At 40.8% G+C, this 24,796-nt stretch overlaps 1 long non-coding RNA gene and 1 pseudogene across 2 annotated transcripts; one reads left to right on the forward strand and one right to left on the reverse strand.

The window, feature by feature from the left end:
* Window positions 1-426: 426 nt before the first annotated feature.
* Window positions 427-24,288, forward strand: LOC116563023. Of its 2 annotated transcripts, none has more exons than XR_004274170.1 (4): window positions 427-2,521; window positions 2,949-3,850; window positions 21,412-21,526; window positions 23,012-24,288. It is a non-coding gene; the product is annotated as an uncharacterized LOC116563023 (long non-coding RNA). The 2 variants fall into 2 exon arrangements; XR_004274169.1 differs by lacking the exon at window positions 2,949-3,850 and having other exon boundaries at window positions 427-981; window positions 1,364-2,521.
* On the reverse strand, window positions 13,402-14,068 carry LOC116563022 (annotated as a pseudogene).
* Window positions 24,289-24,796: the final 508 nt, after the last annotated feature.

Raw genomic sequence — 24,796 nt, forward strand, 5'->3', positions numbered from 1 at the left:
CTGAGTAGTATTCTATCGTGCATATATACCACATTTTCTTTCTTCATTCACCTGTTGATGAATATTTATGCTGATTCCATACCTTTACAATAGTGAATAGTGCTGTAATAAACACAAGCGTCCCTTTGAGATTCTGATTTCCTTTCCTTTGGATAAATACCCAGTAGTAGAATTGCTGGATTGTATGGTAATTCTATTTTTAGTTTTTAGAGAAATCTTTATACTGCTTTAAATAATGGCTGTACTAGTTTACGTTCCCACTAACACTGTATAAGAATTTCCCTTTCTTCACATCCTTGCCAGAATTTGTTATTTTTTGTCTTTTTGATAATAGCCAATCTCAACTGGGATGAGACGTCTCACTGTAGTTTTGATTAGTGATGTTGAATGTTTTTCCATATATTTGTTGGCCATTTATTTGTATGTCTTCTTTTGAGAAATGTCTAATTAGATCATTTGCCTACTTTAAAACTGGGTTATTTGTTTTTGGTTGTTAATTTGAGTTCCTTGTATATTCTTGTATATCCATTTTTGTAGTCAGAGTGAAGATGACACTCTTTCTGAATTTTATCATCCTAAGCAGAAGCTGAATTTCCCTGGATATATTTTTAATATAGAGCTCATAGGATTTGCTAATCTGTAGAGTGAGAGAGAGAGAAAGAGAAGTCATGGATGTCTTCAAGATTTGGGGCCTAAGAGACTGGAATAATACATTGCCATCAAGTGTGTTAGAAAAATCAGCACATGGAGCACCGGTGGATGGGGAGATCAGAAGTTTAATTTTGAATATGTTGAGTTTTAAGGCTGTAATTGGAAACTCTGTTATCTCTCATAACACTTATGTTTCTGAGTGTGATACTTAAAAATCTCTATTCTTCAAACCTCCACCTTTAGATAAACAGCATATTTTCTAAAAGAAGGGCTCCCTGCACTTCCCACAGGATTGTGAATGAATAATAAAGGTCTTCTCCATCTCAAGAGGTAAGAATACTGAGGACCTTCAGACACGCATACAGGAAGGTGGCACACGTATTTCTAGGGACAGGAGTCTCGTTTCTTGAATATTTCCTCAAGAAGGTAAGTTTCTATGTGAATAATGAAATTTTGTTAGATGAAAGTACTTCTATTGTCTCCACACGTTGAGAAGGTCAAGGAGAGCAGAGCCCATGGTGATTACCTCCAGGATACTAGACCACCTAAGCAGAACACGGGAAGAAGCTGCAAAACCAAGTCATGCCTGTGTTAGCAACCACCCACCTCCAACCTACATAAATAGTTGAAAAGTACAGAGAAGCAGGGAAAGGAAAGATCTTTGGAAGGAGTCATTAGGGGCTGTAGCAATTCCCCCCCAGCCCATCCTCAGGGTCAGGAGTGAGGGGGAAGCACCTGAAGCCAAGCAAAAGAACGTTCAGACAACACTTCAGAGATCTTGACATTTATGCCAAGCATTTGGGAGGGTAAAAGGGCTTGTACTAGAAGCTGTAGTTCCAATGGCTGAAGGCAGCAGAGCAAAGAAAGAGGCAGGGCTGCACTGGGGGCGGCTGCACTTCCTCCAGTGTTGAGACAGTTCGTTTGTAGAAGTTCTATCTCATTGCACACAACCTTCCTAGAAATACTGACAGTCTCCGTCAGCCAACACAACTTTCTATGAGGTCTGGCTACATCCCAGTCACGTCAAGGAGTCTGATCCATGTCGTTACAAATATCCCAGTGAAGGGGGAAATAAAGCTTAGTTTATGATTTTTGCAAGTAAGAATGGAATAAAAGCAAATCAGATTCCAGGTTGGATTATCATTTGAACTCAACATTATGTTCTTGATGATTGATAAAAGAAAAAAAATTAGGAGACATAACATCTAGCCCAGGCAAAACTAATTTGGAAGGCTTTCAGGGAAAAGGCTGCTTAGAATCATGAGACCAGAATGGGGAGCAGTTGTGTGTTCATTTCCACTCAAGTTTTTCCATTTTCCTTCTCTAGCATCTTCTTTTGTCATAATAATTGTTTCTCTTTATAGGCACACACACAGAGATTAGTAATTACCTTAGACCTAGACTTTTTAAAAATGTATACATTTATAGATTACTATCAAACATTTTCCAGTGGCCCGAGGAAAACTACTATTTTGAAGTAAAGTAATACCATGGAGTATTTTATGTACCTTCCTTGTCTTTTACTGGCTTGAGGAAGCCAGTCACTGCCCCCACACACTCTTTTTTTTTCTTCCTTAAGCAGATGAAGGGAAAGTTGCCCTTTTTCTTTTTTTTTTTTTTTTTTTTTAGAAATCTATCTCCTTCTGACATGAGGGCTTATGGGTTTTGTTTCATTCTTGTTCAAAGCCTTTAGCTTAAGCTATGCCAAGGCCGTCTGTAGCAGCTGACTTCTGCTTTCTGCTGGGTCTTCAATTCCTGTTTCTCATACCACAAAAGAATGGTTGCTGATGCTACTTTAGAAAGGGAAGTCATTTGCCCTTTCAGATAAAATGAAGGAAGCCCTGAGGAGGCTGCAGAATCTTTTCCCATGGTGAATATAACAGAAAGGAAGGGAGGGAGGGAAGGAGGGAGGGAGGGAGAAAGGGAGGAAAGAAAGGAAAGAAGGGAAGGAATGAAGGAAGGTAGGAAGGTAGGTAGGAAGGAAGGAAAAAAGGAAGGAAGGAAGGAAAGAAGGGAAAGAAAAAGAGAAAGAAAAGAAAGGAAGAAAAAAGAGAGAGAGGGAGGGAGAGAGGAAGGAAGGAAAAAAAGGAAGGAAGGAAGGGAGGCAGAGAAGAAAAGAAAGAGAGAAAGAGAAAGAAAGAAAAAGAAAGAAAGAAAAGAAAAAAGGCAGGAAGGAAGGGAGGGAGGGAAAAAGGAAAGAGAGAAGAAAAGGAAAGAGAAAGACAAAGAAAGAAAGAGAAAGAAGAGAGAAAGAGAAAGCAAGAGGAAAGAAAGAAATAGAACATTCTGTCCTGTAGAACTGGACGCTGCTCATAGAGGCCTGGCTGTGACAGTGACAGAGGCTCTGGAACCACAGGATAGACCAGTGAACTCATTTTTCTTGCCAGGTGAGGTCTGGTATATGATTTTGACTTGAATATGATTTTGATTTGTACATGTATATATTTCTGGAACAGAATTGTGCCTTCAAATAAGTGACTTTTCTAACTTTAGGTTATACATGGTGTGACACTAAGTTAAAACTAAGTGCATTTTCCTTCAAAGAAATGGTTTCTTACATACAGCAATTCATAACTTAACAACAGTGGGGTTCTTCTTGGGTGTCTTGTTTTGCATTCTATCAGTAAAGAAAGCTGAATTTAACACTAGTTGCAAGAAAAAAAATGCACAAGCGCATTTTAATTTCTCTTTCTCAAACTTCTTTTCTTGGATGTAATTTTAAGTGTATACTTCACCAAATTAATAAGTACCCTATACATTGCCTATATGTAAGACCTCTCCTGGGGAATTTGGAAGTAATCAATGTTTTTAAGCAGCATCAGTTCTCATGAATAAAAATCTTTTGTACAGGATGATAAGCTATTCATTACACATAATCATTGTGCAGGGTAGTAGCAGGGGTGGCGTTTTGTTCAGAGTTTGTATCAAAATACGTTAGGCTTAATGTTTTCAGCAAACGACCATATTTTGTAACATAAAATGTGAAGTTGTTTTGTAATTGGAAAAGGGGACAAAGAACATGTTTGTCATTAGGAAACATCCTTTTGTGTTCAGCTTTGTCATAAACTTTTTTAGGTTGGTTAATCTATCTGTATAAAATCTTTGTAAGTTATGACAACTGCACCTATTTCAAATGGTGGAGTGGTGTATCTTATTTGGATGCGGTTATGAATTAGGCACACGCAACGACCATGTCCAAGTACGTTTCTAGTCACAGATTTCTTAATTTAGTAAGAACATTATTTTTCCCAGCATAAGTAATTTTACCTTCAGCGTTGCACTTGTCAACTGAATTCAATATTAATCACAATAATGTCAAATGCTTCAACTACAAATGAGTGAATTTCCAAAAGACTTTTGATTTCATGAATTAAATGGAAAAAATTAAATCATGATTTTCTGTTTGAATTTTGTGATGGCATCATTTAACTGTTGACTTCTCGTAATGGAGCCAACACATTAACAATCACTGCTTCGCTTTTCATGTGTGCATAAAAAAACTTGGAGAAAGTAATGAGTATAATTAACTTAGAAGAACAGTCTTTTGATCTAAATGAAGTCATGCTTCATAGAGTAATATGTAGGCTCACCTTTTGTAGCCCTCATTTTAATAATTATCTTTTAGCACCATCTTCTTAATGTAGCTATTAACTTTTGAAGTAGATGCTGATGCTTCTTGTGATTGGCAATCTGTGTCTTCTGATTTCCATCTAATCAAGCTTTTTCTAGGCTGCTGGCATGAGACTGCACTTTATCACTGAGTGCTCCTCATGCTGTTCTCGAAAAGGAGGGGTTAGTTACCCTGTGATCAAGTGCGAAAAAAAGCACTTTGCTCACTATGTATATATCTCACAACCTGTAAGGTGAGAACCCAGCAGAAGCTGCAGGTACAAAGTGGAGGTTCACCACATCCACCCCAGCTTGATTTAACACAGCTATTGACAATAATGCTTTGTTAAAACAACAACACAAAGGACAAATACCCAAACAAACAAAACGTGAGGACAACAGGTACCACCTGAGACTGTACCAGTGAAACCAAGGCATAGGCTTACCCATAGCTGATGATGAGGATGCCAGCTCTGTGGACTGACAAGTGGGAGGGACCAAAGGAACCCCAGAGGGCGGGGTTGGCCTTGGAAAGGCAAGAGAAGTTCTACAATACCAGAAAAGAAGAGGTGTCAGTAGGTCCACAGCACCTGGAAAAGCCAGGGAAAGAGGTCAGTGACTGACAACATAAAGTGAGGTTCATTCAGCACTTAGCAATTTCCTGTTGTTTGCCAAGCATCAGATATGACAATTAGTACTATTTATTCAGTATCATTGCATGACAAACACTTTATCTTATTTAATATTGCTACTTCTGGTTTCCAGGGTATAGAACTGAGCCCAGGAGGGGCCAACTGACTTGCCCGACTCCTGGCCACTCCCTCCTGTTCCGGACATCTCTCCTCTGTCTCTCCCCATTTCTCTGCCTACATCAGGAGTAGATGGGAATGGTGACCTCCCATGTTAAAAGGCGTTAAAATCTGTGTGACTGTCCCTCCTACAGAGATCTGATCATCGTTTTCTCCTCCCATCATTTCTCCTCCCTTTCCAAATGACCCCTCCAAAACCACATCCTTGTTTAACTAAACCCATTTCCTCTACTGGCAAAAACATCAGGGGTCCACAACACACTTTGCATTTGATTCAATTTTATGTTTTGTCACTTTATATCACTAGAGAGGCTTTTTCTTTTTTTTTTTTTTAATTTAAAAAGAAGAAAAGGTTTATTTTGCTCATGACTGATGGCTGGAAAGTTCAAGGCTAGGCATCTGCATCTGGTGAGGGCCCCAGGCTGCTTCCACTCATGGCAGAAGGTGAAGAGGGGCTGGTGTGTGCAGAGATCACATGGCAAGAGAGGAAGCAAGAGAGAGAGAACAGGGTAGATGCTAGGCTGTTTTTAACCAGCAGCTCTCTTAGGAGCTAAAAGAATAAGAAATCACTCACTATGTCCACCCACTATTAATATATTCATGAGGGTTCTGCCCTCATGATCCAAACACCTTCTGTTAGGCTATATCTCCAATATTGGGGATTGTATTAGTCTGTTCTTACACTGCTAATAAAGACATACCCGAGACTGGGAAATTTATAAAGGAAAGGAGGTTTAATGGACTCACAGTTCCTCATGAGTGGGGGGGGCCTCACAATCATGGCAGAAGGCAAAGGAGGCACAAAATCATGTCTTACGGGCGGCAGGTAAGAGCTGTGCATGGGGAACTCTCATTTATAAAACTGTCAGATCTCATTAGACCTCTTCACTACCACAAGAACAGTATGCGGAAACTGGCCTTAGGATTCACCTGGCCCCACCCTTGACATGTGGGGATTATTATAATTAGAGGTGAGATTTGTGTGGGGACACGGCCAAACCATATCAGGGATCAAATTTCAACATGAGTTTTGTAGTGGACACCAAATCATAGCAAGTAATCAATTCACCCATTAAGACCCAATAAGCATATAAAAAGCTTCTTAGTCTCTAGTAAATAATGGCAAATTAAAAAAATAAAATGTAATTTTCTACCCAGCAAATCGAGAACTTAAAAAGTGATAATTCCTCAAGCAGGAGAAAGTACAGGGAACCAGATTCCCATATCTGCTGGTGGGAGTGTAAACTGCTGCAACTTTTCCTTCAGGAAAATACCTGACTAAGAATGTTTCTATCTGTACTGTTAAGTATCAGATGCCAGGTTCAGAACAGGGCATATGATTTGCTGTCGCTTAGAAAACTTACCAGTGGTCACCTCTAGAGACTGGGGCTGAGGGTCTAAGTAAAGAGAAAGATTTTATTTATTTTATTTTTTTGAGACGGAGTCTCACTGTTGCCCAGGCTGGAGTGTAGTGATGTGATCTTGGCTCACTGCAGACTCCACCTCCCAGGTTCAAGCAATTCTCCTGCCTCAGCCTCTTGAGAAGCTGGGATTACAGGTGTGTGCCACCACGCCCAGCTAATTTTTGTATTTTTAGTAGAGACCGGGGTTTCACCATGTTGGCCAGGCTTGTCTCAAACTCCTGACTGCCTTGGCCTCCCAAAGTGTCAGGATTACAGGCGTGAGCCACTGCACCCAGCCAAGGGAGATTTTTTTAACGATACAATTTTAGGTAATTCTTTTTCTTATCGTGTACATATATACTGTTTAAGTATCCAAATTTTAAAACCAATTTTTAAAAATCTCAACTTGAGTTTATCTGAGATTTCAGCTCATAAACACTCACTACAGAGTTATGTCTAATATCAAAAAGATACAAACTTTATATCCAACAATTTGGTATAAATTGGAAAAAAATAAGCTAAACATTAAGAAGTATATTGTGGAATATTTTGCAACAAAGGCAAATATTCAAATGCAGTAAATGAAAAACTGATTACAGATTATATTTCAGTCTCCAATTGTGTAAAAATCAGGTGTCATTCTGTCTTTCAGGCTGGAATGCAGTGGCATGATCATAGCTCGCTACAGCCTCACACTCCTAGGCTCAAGGATCCTCCCACCTCAGTCTGCCAAGTAGCTGGGACTACAGGGGCATGCCAGCATGCCCTGCTAAACTTTATATGTTTTTGGAGAAACAGAGTCTCACTCTTTTGCCTAGACTGGGCTTGAGCTCCTGGCTTCAAGGGATCCTTCTGCTTTGCACACCCTGAAGATTGACATCTTAAAAGCCATAGCCTGGAGGATGCAAATTAAGTCACATCTGCCAGGTAGCTATTCCCTTTTCTTACATCAGGTATCTCACATGATAATTACAAACACATCTGCCTCTCAGCCAGCAAACGTTTATTGAACCATACTCTGTGCCAACCAGTGTGGTTGGTACTAGAAATTGGGGGGAAAGTCCTTGTTCTCATGTAATTTGCATTCAAATAGCTGTAAGGTTACACCTGTGCTAAGTGCTAGGAGCGAGTATGTGGTAGTCCAAAAAAACCATGGAGAGGTAAATTGTACCACGGAAACCAGCAAGGATTGCCCTAATCAAAGAAATCATAAGGAGAGGAATTAACCAGACCAAAGAGGGCGTCTTTACCCAAGAAGCCACATGTTGGAGAAGTAAAGGCCGAACAGGCTGTAGCAGGGCTGAGGGGAGTGTGCTGCAAGGTGCCAGGCCATGCCAGGCCTCCTGCATGGGAAGAACACTGTTGATCTTTCATCTGGAAACAATGAGGTTATTAGGCGCCTGGCAGAGGGAGGATCAGACCTGATTAACATTGACTTTTCCCCCCTGGGATGAGAGTTTGTGCATCTGTCTCACTCAGTGGCATCCCAGGAACCCAGAATAGCACTGCACTTAATCGGTGCTCAATGGGGTAACAGCCTGGGTGAACGGGGGAGGGGGGCTGTCCTCTCCTCTGGTTGGATCACACAGGGCCATACCTCCCAACAGCGGCCCACATCCCTGGTCCTCACATCCCAGAGCAGCCACAGCGGGGGAGGGAGGGAGTCCCAGGGCTGCCCCACAGACCACCCCTGCCCTCCAGATCCCCAAGCCACTGTCAGCCTCCTGCCCAGGCTCGGACTCCCAGGGGCCTTGAGAAACCAAGAAGCCGCCTCCTCCAGAGTGGGCAACATCATGGGACCAAGATGCTGAACAGAAGTCTCCCCACCCGGCACTCACCTCTTGTGGTGGGCGACACCGGGCTCTGGAAGTTCTGAGACGTTGTTTTTTCAAAGGTCTTGCTGTATTGCTCATGCTGTCCTCGAACTCCTGAGCTCAAGTGATCCTCCCACCTCAGCCTCCCTGGTAGCTGGGACTGCAGGTGCATGCCATCATGCCTGGTTACTAGAAGGACTTAAAAAAAGAAACAAAACTACTAAACTGCTTTTTAGAGAAGTTTTAGGTTCATAGTAAAATTGAACAGAAAGTACAGGGAGTTCCCATATATCCCCTGGTGTTGTATACTCTACGGATGTATAATGACATGCATCCATCAATGCCGTATTAGACAGAATAGTTTCACCATCCTAAAAATCCCTGTGCTCCACCTAGTCCAGCCTCTTTTCTTCCAACCCTTGGCAACAATTCACCTTTTTCCTGTCTCCATAGGTTTGCCTTTCCTAGAATGTCACATAGTTGACATCATACAGTATTTAGCCTTTTCAGAGAGGCTTCTTTAATTCAGTAATATGCATTTAAGCTTCCTCTATGTCTTTCCATGTCTGGATAGCTCATTTTTTAGTGCTGTATACATTCCATTGTCTGGATGAAGCATGTTTATCCACTCACCTACCGGAGGACATCTCGATTGCTTCCAAGTTTTGGAAATGATGAATAAAGCTGCTATAAACATCCATGTGAAAGTTTTTTTTTTTTTTTTTTGAGACAGAGTTTCACTCTTGGTACCCAGGCTGGAGTGCAATGGCGCGATCTCGGCTCACCGCAACCTCCGCCTCCTGGGTTCAGGCAATTCTCCTGCCTCAGCCTCCTGAGTAGCTGGGATTACAGGCACGCGCCACCATGCCCAGCTGATTTTTTGTATTTTTAGTAGAGACGGGGTTTCACCATGTTGACCAGGATGGTCTCGATCTCTTGACCTCGTCATCCATCCGCCTCGGCCTCCCAAAGTACTGGGATTACAGGCGTGAGCCACCGCATCCGGCTGTGAAAGTTTTTATGTAGAAATAAGCCTACAACTCATCTGGATAAATAGCAAGGAACACAGCTGCTGGATTGTATGGTTACAGTGTGTTTGGTTTTGTAAGAAACTGCCAAACTACCTTTCAAAGTGGATGTTCCATTTTGCATTCCCATGAGCAATGAATGAGAATTCCTGTTGCTCCACATCCTCACCAGCATTTGCTGTTGTCAACGTTTTGAACTTTGGCCATTCTAATAGATGTGTAGCGGTATCTCACTGTTGTTTTAACTTGCAGTTCCCAAATGACTTATGATATTGAACATCTTTTTATGTGCTTACTTGCCAACCTGCATACTGTCTTCTCTGGTAAGGTGTCTCTTCAGATCTTTTGCCCATTTTTCAATCAGGTTGTTTGTTTTCATATATTTTTAGAGGTTTTTTTTTTAAAGAGATTTTTGTATATTCTAGAAAAACAGTTTTTTAAATCATATTTGTCTTTTGCAAATATTTCCTCCCAGTCTGTGGCTTATGTTTTCATTATCTTGACATCATCTTTTGCAGCGCAGTCTTTAATTGTAATAAATTCATCTTATTAAGTTTTACTTTCATGGATTGTGCCTTTGGTATTGTATCTAAAAAGTCATTGCCACACTTAGGGTCATCTAGGTTTTCTCGAATGCTATCTTCCAGGAATTTTATAGTTTTGTGTGTTATAGTTAGGAATATGATCCATTTTAGTGAAGGATCTGTATCTAAATTCATTTTTTTTGCATGTGAATATTCAGTTACCCCAGCATCATTTTTGAAAAGTCTACCTTTTCTCCCTTGTATTGCCTTTGCTTCTTTGTCAAAGATCAGCTGACTTTATTTATGTGGATCTATTTCTGGGCTATTCATTCTGTTCCTTTGATCTGTCTATTTCTTCACTAATAGCACACTGTCTTAATTACTGCTGTTTTACAGTAAGTCTTGAAGTTGGTAGTGTCAATCCTTTTTCTTCTCCTTCATTATTGAGTTGACCATTCTGTGCCTTTTGCCTTTTCACCTAAACTTTGAAATCTTATAGTGATATCCACAAAATAACCTCCTTGAATTTTGACTGGGATTGTGCTGACTCTATACATGAGGTTGGGAGAACTGACATCTTGACAATATTGAGTTTTCTTATCTATGAATAGAAAATACCTCTTCATTTATTTACTTATTTTTTAATATATTTCATCAAAATGTTATGGTTTTCCACAAATAGATCATGCACATATTTCATTAGATTTATACTTAAGTATTTCCTTTTGGGGTATGCTAATGTAAATAGTAACGTGTTTTTTTTTTTTTTTTTTGAGACAGAGTTTCGCTCTTGTTACCCAGGCTGGAGTGCAATGGCGCGATCTCAGCTCACCGCAACCTCCGCCTCCTGGGTTCAGGCAATTCTCCTGCCTCAGCCTCCTGAGTAGCTGGGATTACAGGCACGTGCCACCATGCCCAGCTAATTTTTGTATTTTTAGTAGAGACGGGGTTTCACCATGTTGACCAGGATGGTCTCGAGCTCTTGACCTCGTGATCCACCCGCCTCGGCCTCCCAAAGTGCTGGGATTACAGGCTTGAGCCACTGCGCCCGGCCCAGTAACGTGTTTTTAATTTCAAATTCCACTTGTTCAGTCATTGCAGGTTTATAGGAAATGGATTGACTTTTGTATATTAACTTTGTAGAGTGCAACCTTACTACAATTACTTAATATTTCTAGGAGTTTTTGTTGTTGTTGTCAATTATTTTAGATTTTTTACATAGACAATCATGTCATCTGTGAACAAAGACAGTTTTATTTTTTCCTCCTTCCCAATATGTATTCCTTTAATTTCCTTTTCTTGCCTTATCGAATTAGCGTGGACTTCCAGTACAATTTTGAAAAGGAATGATGAAAGGAGCCATCTTTGCCTTGTTTAAGATCCTAGAAGAAAGCTTCAGGGTTCTCACTATTAAATATGATGTTAGCTATAGGTTTTTTCGTAAGTTTTGTTCTTTATCAAGTTGAGGAAGTTGATCTCTATTTCTAGTTTGCTGAGAGTTTGTATCAGGAATGTGTGTTATGTTTTGCCAGATTTTTTTTCTGCATCTTTTGATATGGTTATATAATTTTTCTTTAGCTTTTTGATTTTTAAATGTTGAACCAGCTTTGAATGCCTGGGATAAATCTCAACTGGTCATCATGTATAATTCTTTTTATACATTGTTGGATTCAATTCGCTAATATTTTTTGACAATTTTTGCATCTATGTTCCCAAGAGATATGGGCCTGTAATTACCATTTCTTGCGACATCTGTCTGGTTTTTGTATTAGGTTAATAATGGCCTCATGAAATGAGTTAGGAAGCATTTCCTCTGCTTCTATGTGCTCGAAGTGAGTGTAAATAATTGGCATGATTTCTTCATTAAATATTTGGTAGAATTCACTAGTAAACCCACCTAGGCCTGATGCTTTCTGTTGTGGGAGGTCATTAATTATTGATTCAATTTCTTTAATAGAAAGAGGCTTATTCAAATTGTCTATTTCTTCTTATGTGAGTTTTGATAGATTGTGTCTTTCAAAGAATTGGTCTATTTGATATAAATTATCAATTTTGTGGACATAGGGTGTTCATAAAATTCCTTTCTTATACTTTTATTGTTCATGAACTCTATAGCGATATCACCTCTTTCATTTCTAATACTAGTAGTTCATGTTTTCTTTTTCTCTTAGCCCAGCTACAGGTTTATCAATTTCATTGATTTTTTTTTAAAAGAACCAACTTTTGGTTTTGTGAATTTTCTCTATATTTCTTGTTTTTAGCTGAAAATATTTTTGTTTTTATATGAATATAAATTTACATATTTATAAAAATATAAATATAAATTTGTACATTTATATAAACATGTTTTTACAGAGATATACATTTGTATAAATTTATTTTATACAAATATGGTCTATCTTGGTGAATATTTCATGCAAAATCAAGAAGAATGTGTATTCTGCTGTTGCTGAATGCAGTACTCCATAGGTGTCAGTTGTATCCAGTTGATTAATAGTGCTGCTGAGTTCAACTATGTTCTTACAGATTTTCTGCTTGCTGAAGCCATCTGATTCTGATAGAAGGGTGCTAAAGTCTCCAACTATAATATTGGATTAATCTATTTCTTCTGCAGTTCTATATATTTTTGCCTCGTGTATTTTGATGCTCTGTTGTCAGGTGTATGCACGTTAAGGATTGTTATGTCTTTTTGGAGAATTGACTCTTTTATCATGATGTAATGTCTCTCTCTCCTTACTCTGAAGTCTGCTCTGTCTGAAATTGATGTTATTCCTCCTGCTTTATTTTTGATTAGTTTTAACATAGAATGTTCTACTCCATCCCTTTACTTTTAATCTATATGTGCCTCTATAGTTAAAGTGGGTTTCTTGTAAACAACAGAAAGTTAGGCCTTGTTTTATGATCCACTATTCAAATCCATGTCTTTTAATTGAAATATTTAGGCAATTGGGGTTTTAAGATGATTATTGACTTAGTTTGATTAATATCTACCACAGTTGTTACTGCTTTCTGTTTTTTGCCTTTGTTATTTATTTCTACCTTTGCTTTCTATCCTATTTCTGTCATTTATGGTTTCAGTTGAGTCTTTTGTAGATTTCATTTTTCTCCTTTCTTAGCCTATAAATTATACTTTTTAAAAAAGCTTTTTAAGTAGTTGCCCTGGAGTTTGTAACATTCATTTACAACTAATGCAAGTTCACTTTCAAATAACACTATGCCACTTCATGGGTAGTACAAGCACCTTATAATCAAATATTCCCAATCCTCTCCCCATCTCTTATATAATTGCTTTAATTCATTTCACTTATATATAAGCATATATATATATACACAAAAAACACATATTTGTGTGTATATATATAATTGAATGCATTATTATTATTATTACTTTAAACTAACTGCTTTCTGTTAGATCAATTAAAAATAAAAATTTTTATTTTAGTTTCACTTATTCTCCAGTGTTCTTTCTTTATGTAGATTTGAGTTTCTGGTCTGTATTATTTTCCTTCTCCATGAAGTACTTCTTTTCTTTCTTTCTTTTTTTGTTTTTTTAATGTGAATATATTTTTTATTTAGTCATTCTGTTTACAATTGAAACTCTGGGAATTCAAATTAACATCCTTGCCCTCGTGAGCTTCTTATAGACACCAGAAAAAGATTCAACCTTGTGTTCCACATTGTTCTGCTGTGTTTTGTCCAAATGAACCTTTATGAGCCGGCTGTCATCCAGTTTCATGCGGATTCTCTTGCCCACAATTTCGCTTGGGAAGACCAGGTCCTCAAGGACTGCATCGTGCACAGCTGTCAGTGTACGGCTCCTGGGACAATTTTGCTTATTTTTTGTACGGCTTTTTCAAGTTGGCTTAGGTAGAATTCTCCTCTGAGCGATAAAAACAACGTGCTTCGCACTGACCTTTTTCTCCAATTCGCGTACTAGACACTTGGATTTTCTGGAAAGATTTTAGTTGAGGAACAGGAACAAAGATTATGATAGCTTTCCGGTTACCACCAACTTCAATTTCCTTGGCTGCCGTAATATTCAGCTCTCTGAGCTGAGCCTTGAGGTCTGAATTCATCTCCAGCTCCAGAAGAGCCTGGGAGATGCCAGACTCGAACTCGCCTGGCTTCTCGCCATTGGGCTTCACGATCTTGGCACTCGAACTGAACATGGCTTTCTCCTTGGTAAGCACCGACTTAGGAAAAGTCCCGAATCTCGCAAGAGCACGTCAAAATCCCATACAGCTAGTGCTCGACTTACGACCACGATTGGTTCTGACAGACTGGTGGTAACACGATTTGGTCTTAAGTTGAGTAAGCCATATGCACGGAGATGGTAGTGCTGCTGGAACCTGGTCGGCACTGTTGTAGGCCCAGCTGGGCTGGTTTGCGCTGCCAGACGCAGAGCAGTCATGGCTAGCGATTGTGGTCGTAAAGTCGAATGGTCGTAAGTTGCATAGGTCGTAAGTCGATCAATACCTGTACTTCTTTTCTTGTATTCCTTAGAGACAAAGTCATTCAGGTTGGAGTGCAGATCATAGCTCACTGTAACCTCAAACTCCTGGGATCAAGCTCCCTCCTCAGCCTATTGAGTAGCTAGGACTACAGGCATGTGCCACCACACACAGTTATTTTATTTTTTACTTTATTTTTGTAGAGAATGGAGTCTTACTACATTGCCCAGGTTGGTATCGATTCCTGGCCTCAAACCTCAAGCAATTCTGCTACCTTGGCCTTCCAAAGCACTGGGATTACAAGCATGAGTACCATCCCCAGACTAAAGAACTTCTTTAAACCTCTTTAAAGAACTTCTTTAAATTTCTTGCATGGCAGGTTTACTGGTAATTCCCTCATTTTCTGAGAAAGTCTTTATTTCTCTTTCACTTTTTAAGGATAATTTCTTGAGATACAGAACTTGAGGCCGATGGCTTTTTTCTTTCATGCTATTTCACATCATTCTCTTTTTGTTTGCATGGTTTCTGAGAAGAAATAATATGAAATTCTTACCTTTGAGGATTTTTTTTGTCTTTAGCTTAAATTTTCTGAAGTTTAACTACGATGAGCTTTATTTTTTTTTTTTGAGACGAAGTCTTGCTCTGTACCCCAGGCTGGAGTGCAGTGTCGCAATCTTGGCTCACTGCAACTTCTGCCTCCCGGGTTCAGGCGATTCTTCCGCCTCAGTCTACCGAGTAGCTGGGACCACAGGTGTGTGTCACCAAACCTGGCTAATTTTTGTGTTTTTAGTAGAGACGGGGTTTCGCCATGTTGGTCAGGATGGTCTTGATTTCCTGACCTCGTGATCCGCCCACCTCGGCCTCCCAAAGTGCTGGGATTACAGGCGTGAGCCACCGCGCCCGGCCACAATGTATGTGTGTGTGCTTTTTTGTTTTCTTGTTTGTTTGTTTGTTTTTGGTATTTATCCTGGTTTGTGTTCTCAGAGCTTCCTGGATCTGTGGTTTGGTGTCTGACAATAACTTGGGGAAAAATTCTTATCCATTATTATTTTATTACCCATTATTATTTCAAATATTTCTTCCTTTTCTTTCTTTCTTTCTCTTTCTTTCTTTCTTTTTCTTTTTTTTTTTGAGACGGAGTTTCGCTCTTGTTACCCAGGCTGGAGTGCAATGGCGCGATCTCGGCTCCCTGCAACCTCCGCCTCCCGGGTTCAGGCAATTCTCCTGCCTCAGCCTCCTGAGTAGCTGGGATTACAGGCACGCACCACCATGCCCAGCTAATTTTTTGTATTTTTAGTAGAGACGGGGTTTTACCATGTTGACCAGGATGGTCTTGATCTCTTGACCTCGTGATCCATCCGCCTCGGCCTCCCAAAGTGCTGGGATTACAGGCTTGAGCCACCGCGCCCGGCCCCTTTCTTTCTTTTTTTTTTTGAGTTTTGCTCTTTTCGCCCAGGCTGGAGTGCAATGGCACAATCTTGGCTCACTGCAACCTCCACCTCTCAGGTTCAAGAAATTCGCCTGCCTCAGCCTCCACATACCTGGGATTACAGGCGCTTGCCACCACAGCACACCCAGCTAATTTTGTATTTTTAGTAGAGACAAGGTTTCACCATGTTGGTCAGGCTGATCTGGAACTCCTGATCTCAGGTGATCCACCTGCCTCAGCCTCCCAAAGTGCTGGGATTACAGATGTGAGCCACCACCCCCGGCTGACTACACCTCTTTTTTTTTTTTTTGTAAATTACCCGGTCTCGGGTATTTTTTATAGCAGTATGAGAACAGACTAATACAATATATATTATACATAAACAGCTGCTCTTTCTAAGGATAGTTGCCCCTTAAAGGAAAGCTCAGTTTTGTCCAGCAGTTTCCCAAATTTTAGAATTTCAGATCAAAATATGTTGCTTTATGAGCATCAATCCACAAAGTGTCACCAGTGAGTCATGAATCCCTCTCTTGTATGTAACAACTGTTCATGCAATTATCTTTGGCAGGATTGAACTCATCCTCATGTTCTTTTTGGTATTGAGCAAACAGGAGTTGGTCACAAATGAAAGCACAAGTCTGAATTACATGCAGTAGGAAGCAGCTACAATTTTAATAGCATGTTATGTAATTTTATGCAAAAAAAAAATGAAACTACTTATGCCAGACTGCCAATGCTGTGACCTGGACCACCTGCTATGAAATAGGTGGTCACAGTTGGAGACAGTTACCTTTTGTTTTATTCCTGAAACCAGAATCAAAATCTCCATTCAGTAGGTTAGGCTTATTTCCATTCTAAAAACAGATGGTTGGAGAGAACAGCCCAAATAAAGGCAAAAAAGAAAGGGAGATCTGAATTTGGGACTCACCCTTTTGAACCCTGTGAAACCACTGGAGTCTGAGGAACACAGTGCATTCATGCTGAGCCCAAGAGGGAAGGCAGCATGTTCAGGGTTGAGAGGCCCCTCTGAATCCTGCTGACTGTAACAGATATGTCTACCTAAAAGAAGAAACCTAGGTAAAATTAATATAAGTAGAGGGTCTATTTGGGCCAAATTTGAAGACTGTAACCTAGGAAACACCTCCAACTCACTTTAGAGAATAAAGAACATGCTTGAGCTTTTAAGGAAAAAGGACAAACCAGGGGAGGGGATGATTACAAAAGTTTTCATCAGGAATTCTCATTGCTTTACAAAAATAACACTGATGAGTAACCTTTATATATTATTTAGCTATAGAGTATGACTTATGGTTTCAACATACGGCATTGTTACATTAATTTGTATCAGTCAGTCTAGAGTCCACATGGCAAGCAGCCTCAAGAGATGATGACTTAACTGAAGGAGGGAAGCGGGACATGACTGCTTTCTCATGCCAGTGCCTCTCTGGGCCTGGTAATTGAAAGGAGCATCACATTCCTCAGATTAAAAAGGTTTTTGTGCAATTTATATTACAATACATATGTACCCAGAATTTATTTAATTACCTTTTGGTTTTTCCTGCTGTAATCTAAGGATAGCACTATGGTCTCTAAACCTAACACCTGCTCAGTACATAAGTGGTAATGAACTTTTCTTTTCATTTCCATCTTAGCTTTGTGGGTGCCAAAATCAGCACATCTCTCCTTTCATCCTTTTTATTTTCCTATTTTGGGATATTGCCTCTGAAAGCTATGTCTTCAGTTTTTTTTCTGGTTGATAAGAGGAAAAGAAGGAAAAGGATGAGACCTCTAGGCAGCAGCCTCTCCCTGGGATGGCCCTGAGGACAAACAATGTGCCCTGTCATCAGAGACGAATGAAAGGTGCATAGTCATGTCCACTGCTCACTCAGTCATGCCTGCACATGCAGTCGCAAGAGGAGTCCACAATTGAGTGACCTGATAATTGAAGACATTTTTTATAAAACCAATATCATCATAAACTTAATGAAATTTAAAATTTTTATACCATTAGATTTCATAAAACTGTCAAAATAATTCTCTCACATCATCTAAAATGGAGCATACATTTGAATTTTCCCAAATTCCTCTAAAACCATTTTTCTGTGTACCAAATTTGGTTTTAATTTATCTCTAAACATTTGATAATATTTTTCTAAGACACATCTGTAGCTCGAGAAAATTTTTGGATGTTTTAAAATTGTGAATTCACTGTCCTAAAATAGTTTAGGGATATTCACTTTATTCTTTTCATGTTGGGTGAGTTCTGGTAACTTGTGCTTTTCAAAGAGTTTTTGGTCCATTTTATCTATGTTGTCAGGTGTGGAGTTGTTCATAATATCTCTTATGATCCTTTGGTGTCTGCAGGGTCTATAGTGATTGCCTTTGTTTCATCCTGATATTTTAAAATGTGCCATTTCTTTTTTCTTCTTTATCAGCCTTGCTATAATTTTTTCCCATTTTCTTTCCTTTCAAAGGATCAACTGTTCTGTTGTATTGTTTTTATGTTTTCATTTATTTTCCGCTGTCTTCTCTTTTTTACTAATTCTGATCTCCAGCTTGCTTCAGGTTTATTTTGCTCTCCTTCTTGTAGTTTCTTGAAGTGAGCATTTTTATTATTGAATTGAGACTTTTTCTCTTTTCTGTGTCATTTTTTTTTGGCACATTCTATGGCTGGGGGCTCATATTAGCGGGTGGGTGTCCCAGGTGCCTGGCCTCAGGGCTGTTCCTGAGTCCTCAGGTCCCTAGTCAGTCTGCCTTCCTTTTTCACCTTGGAAGTCCTCCTATGCCTGCTTCTCATGATATTTCTAGAGTTCCTAGTTGTATTTCTCAAGGAGGAGCAGGAAGAGATGAATCTGCACCATCTGTCTGAAGTTGCATTTACTTCTTAGACTTCCATCCACCCACTGGAGCTCCAACGAGGGCTGCCATTTTTGGGTGCTTCCAGTGTGCTGGACGTAACATTCTTGCTCATCTGCTATGGCTGGAAATGCAATTTAGGTTGTCTAGGCTGGTAGGCAATGTGCAAGATGCCTTATGTGATGTGCTGCACCAGCAGCGTGGCAGCCTAGTGAGACTACACACCAGGGTGTGGTGATTATTGTCATTTGACCCACAGTCATTTTGCAGTTTAGCATTCTTTGTTCAAGTAATACTCAGAGCCAGGTTTATGCAAAATTTACTTTTTCTTTTTTACTTTGTCTTTTGGTTTGGGAGGTTAGTTATAGAGATAATCAGTTATGCTGCTGCAGCTGTCCCCAGAAACCCAGAAGACGGCTGATGATTTGTAACTGCTTTGACCCAAACATTCCCTTCCACATCTCAGGGTCCCACAACTTCCCCATCAGGGGCCTCTCCTAGCACAGCAGTCCTTCGAAGCTGAGATTCAGCCACCTCTGCGCTTCTGCTTCTCTTATACTGATGCCTAGCCCAGTCTTCTATTCTTTCCGCCCTCTGGCTCCTTGAGGTAACAATCTATACTGCTGCCAAGAAGTCCTCTGGTTTTCACACTGAGCCTTAACTTGTGATCAGTTACTCTTAGCTTCTCATTGTCTTTCCCCGAAGAACTGATGCCCAGCAACAACCATCAAACACCTGAGTCCTCATAAGTACCATTTCCCAATTCAGCTTCAAATGCCTGATGCCAAAGAATTTCCTTCCCACTTCACTGCTAGTGAAAGTTTTACTAGTTGCACCGTAGCTGCAACTCAGGGCCACCCCAGCTCCACTCACTACCAGCCCTGGGGTCTTCATTGTCAGCTGGTAAGTGAGTGGTCAGGTTCCAAACTTGCATTTTAGAGTCTGCTTTTCAGACCATTTCCATTGTCGGTTTTGCTAGGAGGACAACTGGAGGTGGATACAGGAATGCAGGAAGCACCCTAGAGTGTTGTCAGGGTCTACATGCCTGAGGGAGGGAGGCACAAATGCAGGACCACGGAGGTGCTGAGCCGCAGCGCAGACAGGACAAAGACCCAGCTGCTTCTACACAGGAGCCAAGGGCCAAGAGGCTCCCTCAGAGTTTTTTTTAATTGAGGAGAGAGGCATGGCCATTCTGTCTTCAATTCAGCCAATCTTTCTTATGGTCTGCCCCCTAGAAGGAGGGGTGAACTTGGAGAATGTAACTCTCCTGAAGGGAGACCAAGTCCCAGAGAGCCACCCAGCTGGGAACTGCTGGCCTCCACCATTCCAGCCACAGATGCTGAGATCTCCATACCTTCCTTAAGGACCCACCAGCACCATTTTATTTCCCAGAAAACATATATGAAAACGAAAGTAAATATATCATCTTCGTTTGTTTGCTTTAAACAGCAAAAAAAAAAAAAAAAAAAAAAAAAAAAAAAAAAAAAGAAAGAAAAAATTTCTCATAGTAAAAATGCAAAGAATCCAAATGTGTGCTTCCTCAGATCGGACTGTCTGTCCAACAGAGAGATTTCAGATGGCACCTGCTCTGGGGTTGAGGTAAGCTTGATGTCTGAGGCCCTCCCAAGCATGAGAGTCATGCCAGGGTGTTTTCTAGCCAGCACAGTTCATTAGGTCCAGCCCCTCTAGGGCTTCCTCAGGTCTTGAGAACATGGGGTTATCCCCCAACCTTGGAATTAAGCAGGGCGGCCTGCAGCTCTCTCTGAAGCTATCCTCAAGTAACTGAAAAGCATGTTAGCTGCTTGCTGCATGTAGAATCCAATCAATGGGAACCAGGTCTGATACAAAGAACGTGAATTTATTCCGAAGCCTGCTTGGGGAAGGGGCACAAAGTGTCCTGCCTTTAAATGTGCCGCTTCCCCTTTGAAGCAGAGAGCAGATACTTTTATGAGGTGATGGGGACGGGAGCAAGGCAAGGCGGCCCTCTGCTAGCCTGGTGACTTAGCTACCAGACAGTTGAGTTGGCACCATCCTGTGCAGAAGTAAGTTGTAAAAGTAGCCAAGCTGGCATCCTTTCCATATGCCCTCCTGGTGGATCAAAGTCAGGAGGATACCCGAGGAGGTGACATTTCCAGTGTGTCACCCCTTCAGGAAAGATCTGTCTTGGAGCACACAGAAAAAGTTGCCCTGCTGGGAATGTCTGGTGAGGGAAAGGTGAAAGTTGTATTTGCATTTCTGAAGGGCTAAGTAGGAAACCAGGAGCAGGGGAGAAGGGGAAAGAGAAAAAAGAGAAAATCAACTACCTCTCAGCAAGCTGGGGGTACTCAGTTATCGTCTTGCCACCTGCTTGCCCTTTCATAATTGTTCCTATGACGCTGGGAGGATGGACTTGTCTTGTTCAAAAGGATACAGTCTCAGGAATCATCCTAACGGACATAATGATGGGCTTCCCTAGGTTTGGATATGAGTAACCTTGTGACCCTCCCTAAATTCTCTGAGCTTCAATTTCCCCTTCAGAATGTAATAATAATCCCTGCCCCACTGCCCTGTGAGGATTAAGTGAGGAACGCAGGTGCCACACGTATAAATACCTGAGTACATATTCTCTCCACCTCTTCCCTCCAGGAGGACAGCCTGGCAGCCTGGGACAGGGTAAGGGAATGAGGAACCTCTTTCCCTGGCTTCTGCCTTGGCAGAGGGGCAGCCCAGGCAGGATGCAATTTCAAAAGCTTTAGAGCATTGACAGTCCCAGGTAGCCTCAGATGGGGTAAGTGGGATTCTATGGAATGGCCTCCTGGGTAGCCCCCTCATAACTTTTCCTGTCTCCTGATTTCCAGGCCTGGCACTGGCTCCTACAGCTCCATCCTTCATAGCGCTCCTCCTGGGCCCCAAGGTGCTGCTGGTGGTTTGTGTCTCTGTCATCTATGTCCATTGGAAGCAGAAGGCCTGACTGTAAGGGTGGGGGATGCAGGCCTGAGCAAGGGCTGTCCCGGAAGGGCAAGGCCAAAAGAAGAACCCAGCCAACATATGCAGCATCAGGGTCAGTGGAGTTTAGAGAAGGTGACAGAGCTCCCTCGGCATCCTCCAGGGTCTCAGAGAACCCCCTCAGAAGGACCCAACCTCCAGGAAGTGTGTGAGTGCTTAAGGAGGTGAGCTATAGCAAGGGCGTTCACAGGTTTTTACAGCACCCCAGGGGTTCCATGAGGAGGCAGGACGGGGGGCCTGAACCATGGGCAACTGAGTGGGTGGTCCCTTGCAGGCCATCTCTAGATTATTTGATGCTGAGCTCCATGGACCCAAAGGAATCCCCGCTATAGAGTCATGTTGAGAAACCGCAGATGGGCAGCTCCTAGGGCTGTACCCATTCTGATCCTCTGTGTGCCTGAGTGGAAGCAATGAGGGAAGGGGCATCAGGACTGGGAAGGAGGGCTGAGCTGGCAGAGTCCTATCTCAGAGCTGCCTGTCCACTTGCAACAGGCATCCCAGAAGGAGATCAGCACTGCGAATACACCAGGCTCCCAGGAAATGTTTCTTAAATGATAAGCAGATGATTAAATATAGACATGTTACCCACAGCTCCTTCCCTGCTCCCCGGCCACAAGGGATCCCCAGTCTCTGCTGCCTCTTTCCTTCCTTAAAGGGGTCCCATGAGAAGGCGCTGGTGAGAAGCCTCCCCGGACTCAGCTCCAAATGCCCCCCGTCCCGGGACATCTCCCTGCCCACAAGCTCCTGTTGCTCCTTTGCAGAGTCCCGATGCTCTAGAGCAGAGTCTTCATTCATGGTCCTGAACAGAGGCCATGGGATGGGGCTCTGGGGAGTGGCTCACGACACCTCCCTAGGATGTGGGAAACACTCCAAATTTAAACACATCAGGAACCCTCTCCTCCATTGTCTTGGACTGTCCATAAGCCACAAACTCCAGTCCAGATTCTCCAGAGTTATTCTGCCTTCTGGATTCCTGCCTACCCAATTCCCCAGCCTTGTTGAGATTCACTGTTGCCTCCTCAATACAAATTAACCCCAATCCTGGTTTTAAGCAAAAAAAAAAAAGGAAAAAAAGTTCCTTCGTCTTTGTTTAAGCCTATGATATAGTTTGGATATTTTTCCCCTACAAATCTCAATGTCAAATTTCATCCCCTATGTTGGAGGTGGGGTCACAGGGTGGAGTCATCATGAATGACTTCGTGCTGTCTTGGTCTATTAGTACCTACAAGTTCTGATTGTTTAAAAGAGCCTAGGAGCTCCCTCTTCTCTCTTTCTCCTCTTTCCTGTCTCCCATGTTATGCCAACTCCACCTCACTGTCTGCTATGAGTAGAAGCATTCTGAGGCCCTCCGATTTTATCCATGCTGCACCAAGTCAACCTAAAGTTGAAAGTGAATTCTGCTCGTGATTGCCACAAACAATTTTTACTCAAAAAGCATCTATGTTTTAGCAGATCTTCATTGAAAGACTGGAGTTCCTTGAGAACGCCTTGACAGTTTCTTCCTTGGGAAGGCACCTTGCTGCTCCAAGCACAGATCTGCGATCTTCCTGACACGATTGCATCGTTTCTGAGTCCTGTATTCCAAACTGTGATGTTTTGGAGGCATGAAATGTTATGGCTCATACCTTCCAAGCCAATTGCTATTTTCATGAGAAGAAATATTCCTCTTTCAACTGCTGGTATGTTTTACTTTGAATTATATTTCTTCAGCTATTAATATTTCTTTTTTTGCTTTGTACACAATACACTTTTATATAAATATGTAGGTAAACATAACATTTTGCACCTTCAAATTTATCATTCAATAAAGAAGCTTATTAAAATCAGCAAAACATCTTAAATATATTTTAACAATGTACAAATGTATTCACAACATAATCTGCTGATTAAGAGACTCCACCAAGTTTATACCTACAACACAATTTACAGATGCCTACAATAGTTTGTACATTTATTTAGTTTATAATAACATCTATTGCTTTAAGAAATATCATTCATACAAATGCGTGATATGTAACATTCTCATTATAGTAAGAAAGAATATAGGTTTATAAAACAAAGTGTCTTTACTCATTATGTGAAGTATGTAAATGATTATTCTCACTTTTTAGTCATAAAACATAGATATCATTAGGTCAAAGAGCATTGAAGAGCTCCAGGAGGTTCCAAAGAAAAATCTGGTTAGCCTTTTACACAATAAATACAACAGCACCAATCTCTTGGTATTCCTGAAACATAAACTATGATGATTTCATTTATGTTAATTGGGCCTTAAGTAAATGACTTCTTACAAATGAAAATAAACAAAATTTTAGAAACTAGATAGTACCAATGGCCTAAACTTGGTTTTTACTTGTTATTGTATTTCTAAGAAATTTTACCATGAAGTACGTATTAAAAAATAACAATTATTTCTAACTTACCCATAAGCCAAAGTGCTCACTCATACCATGGAAACAAAACTTGCTTCTGAAAATAATCTAAAGAAATAATCTGTAAACACCTAGAGCTTTGAAATGGACTAAGAACATCCTATGCTCTATGGATCAAATTGCAAAGGCCTTCATTACATATATCAATAAACACACTTTGGTTAATTTGGGATATATTGATATTGCATGACCATGTGCCTACCTCTGTATACCATTAACCAAATGTTGACGTTTATAGTGACAACACAGTTTTGAGCCCCAAGTGCTGGAAAGAAAATAAAAACAATATGAAAAGTATTTTCTTTGTTTTAAATAAAATTAAGTGGGAAAAAAAAGCCAATGCTTTCTGTTGCAATGTAAACTGAGATCTAAAAGTTTCAGAATCGAGAATCTCTTAGGTTTTCCCCCAACATAATAAAACATATAAACTTCCTCCCTCTATTTGAGAAGTCTCATCACATCCAGTGTTCAACCACTTTACTCTGAAGGGGAAGTGGTTGAACTTCTCCTTCAGAATAAAGTGGTTGACATTCAATCACTTTCCTTCAGAGTAAAGTGGTTGAACACTGGATGCCATTAGTCTGTTCTGTATTAGTCTGTTCTCACACTACTATAAAGAGCTTTATTAGTCTGTTCTCATACTACTGTAAAGAACTACCTGAGGCTGGGTGCAGTAGCTCAGTCTTGTAATCCCAGCACTTTGGGAGAGTGAGGTGGGCAGAGCATCTAAGATCAGGAGTTCAAGACCAGCCTGGCCAACATGGGGAAATCCCATCTCTACTAAAATATGAAAATTACCCAGGCA

Source organism: Sapajus apella, unplaced genomic scaffold (genome assembly GCF_009761245.1).
Source record: "Sapajus apella isolate SASKATOON/1434 unplaced genomic scaffold, GSC_monkey_1.0 scaffold33, whole genome shotgun sequence".
NCBI classification, from domain to species: Eukaryota; Metazoa; Chordata; class Mammalia; order Primates; family Cebidae; genus Sapajus; species Sapajus apella.